At 39.2% G+C, this 1,784-nt stretch overlaps 1 protein-coding gene across 1 annotated transcript in view; it reads right to left on the reverse strand.

Moving 5' to 3' along the window:
• Positions 1–1,784, reverse strand: part of CEP126 (centrosomal protein 126kDa) — a gene marked incomplete at its 5' end in the record, with an annotated part of 58,487 nt that overhangs the window by 16,982 nt on the left and 39,721 nt on the right. The window lies entirely within an intron of this gene.

The following is a 1,784-nucleotide window of genomic DNA, read 5'->3' on the forward strand; positions in this document are numbered from 1 at the left end:
TTTCCCTTCCTTTAAAAAATTAATTAAAAAATCATCTCAGCTTTTGAGGTGTTTACAGTTTAGAGCAGTGACTTCCAAAGTGCGGTGCATCACCAAAATAAATCACTGCTGTGCACGAAGAACATATTAGAATCCTACTTTTTATTAATGACCTAAAACTAATAACTAAACTTTATATTATGGTAATACAGTTGACCCTTGACACAGGGTGGGAGCTGTTAGTGGCACTGACTACCCATGCAGTGGAAAATCCTGTATAATTTAAATTGGCCCTGGGCACACTTGGATTTCCAACTGTGGATGGGAAATTTGTATATGGTTAGCACTATCCCCCTTGACAGTTTGCATGGTCAATAGTCACATATTGCACACAGAAACAAAGTTATCTTGGAGCAAGAGATTCTAAGTGTGTGAGTTGGCAGTGTTATTTATATGTGCGCTTTTGCTTTCTTCAATGTACTAAATTTTATATGTGCTTTAGTGGGTTATGGATATCTTGTAGTATCTAAATGAGTCCTCACAAAATGATAAAGAGGCTAACAAGACTTGTAGAGCTTCCATTACTTGTGTAATATTTTCTTATTTAAGGTGAGTGGTGGGCACATGCGTATACTATTTTTCTATGCTTGTTGTATAACATTAAAATATAAATTTGCCCTAGCTGGTTTGGCTCAGTAGATAGTGTGTTGGCCTATGGACCAAAGGTTCCTCAGTTCGATTCCATTCAAGAGCACATGCCTGGGTTGCAGGCTCAATCCCCAGTGGGGGGGGAGGGGGGCATGCAGGAAGCAGCCAATCGAAGATTTTCTCTCATCATTGATGTTTCCACCTCTCTCTCCCTCTTCCTGCCTCACTGAAATCAATAAAAATGAATTAAAAAAATATAAATTTGCAAAATCAGAGATCAAAAATAATACAAATAATGCAAGCATTGGTGAATAAGAAAGGCACAACTGACAACGTCTCTTATTTTCATTGTAAACTTTTTGCCACATAATGATAATGACAGTATAATTATGTTTATAACAAAGTTAGGATCTCAAATAAAAATTTATAAGAAATCATAATAAACTTCACCCTAAATGCATAGTGTACCTGGAGGTGTTAGCTAATGATGGCATATGAAGTGGAGTCATCTATTACTGATAAGGCATTTGATAAAGATTAAAAGAAAAAAAAAGATATTTGAAAAAAGTATTTTATATATCAGAAATGAAAGAGGTGAAGTAACAACTGACCCACAGACGTACACAGGATTATAAAAAAACTAGAGACTGGTGTACGAAATTCATGCACTCAAGGGTGGGGGGGGGCATCCCTCAGCTTGGCCTGTGCGTTCTCGCAGTCTGGGAGCCCTCAGGGGATGTCCTTAGTTCTGCCACGGAGGCGAGATAGGCTCCTGTCACTTCTGGCTGAGCGGTGCTCCCCCTGTGGGAGCACACTGACCACCAGGGGGCAGCTCCTACACTGAGTGTCTGCCCCTGGTGGCCAGTGCACTTCATAGTGACCGATTGTTCCACCATTTGGTCGATTTGCATATTAGCCTTTTATTATATAGGATACTACAAACAACTCTACTCCAACAAATTGGACAACCTGGAGGAAATGGACATATTCCTAGAAAGATACAATCTTTCAAAACTCAATCAGGAAGAATAAAAAACTTGGATAGGCTGGTAACTACCGATGAAACTGAAGCAGTAATCAAAAAACTTCCAGCAAACAAAAGCTCTGGTCCGGACAGCTTTACAGGGGAGTTTTACCAAACATTCAAGGAAGAACTA

This window comes from Myotis davidii, unplaced genomic scaffold (genome assembly GCF_000327345.1).
Source record: "Myotis davidii unplaced genomic scaffold, ASM32734v1 scaffold8, whole genome shotgun sequence".
Lineage (NCBI taxonomy): Eukaryota > Metazoa > Chordata > Mammalia > Chiroptera > Vespertilionidae > Myotis > Myotis davidii.